The sequence below is a fragment of the Brassica oleracea genome, chromosome C9, assembly GCF_000695525.1.
Source record: "Brassica oleracea var. oleracea cultivar TO1000 chromosome C9, BOL, whole genome shotgun sequence".
Taxonomy (NCBI): Eukaryota; Viridiplantae; Streptophyta; class Magnoliopsida; order Brassicales; family Brassicaceae; genus Brassica; species Brassica oleracea.
In genome coordinates, this window is record NC_027756.1 from 22,110,740 (window position 1) to 22,111,600 (window position 861).

Sequence of the window (861 nt, forward strand, 5' to 3'; positions counted from 1 at the left end):
CCTTTGGTAATAACACCGTTCTTTGGTGATCATATCTCAATTTTATTCTGTCCAAAGGTCTAGAGGATTCTCTATAGTCATAGATACTGATCTTAGACTCTTAATAAGATGATGACTAATAATTAATATTGCCTTGTATCAATCTTTCTCATTGGCATTATTGCCTTCTATGATACATTCACCAAGTCTTTTTGACTTCAGGATAATCTTTGTATCCAATGCCCACCATAAATAATTATCTCCAGAGAGATTTAGGGCGGCAAAATCAAGGTTGATTTTCAACATCTCAAATCATATATCACTCAATATTTAGGTATAATTTTCATGCGGCCTTACTCTTAAAAACAATCAATTCGGATTTCAATCTTGTGAGGACAATGAGACTATCAATCTTAAAGACATTTAATCAATCAGTCAATTTCTAGCAAGTCTCAGCAATACTAATTATATGTGCTTATAATATTATGGTTTAGCAAGACTAGCAAAAACGGATTCAATTAATCATGCAATTAGAGTTTAACAATCAATGGATTTTAGCAAGACTAGTAAAAAGATTTATTAATCACTCAATCAGTTTCAAGACTGATTTTAGCAATATTAGAATATAGATTTCAAGCATGAATTTCAATGAATCAGTTTCAAGGCTGATTGGTATTTAGCATAAACCATGTGCAAATAATTTATCTAGTATACGAATTTATCAAACCTCAAAAACATATAATCAGATCAATCAATTTAATCGAACTTAGCATACAATCTTAAACCTCAAGACATTAGATTTTATCATGAATCTATCAACCTAGCATACGGATTCTCAATTCTCAAAGACATCCAAATCAGATCAATATAACCTATCATACG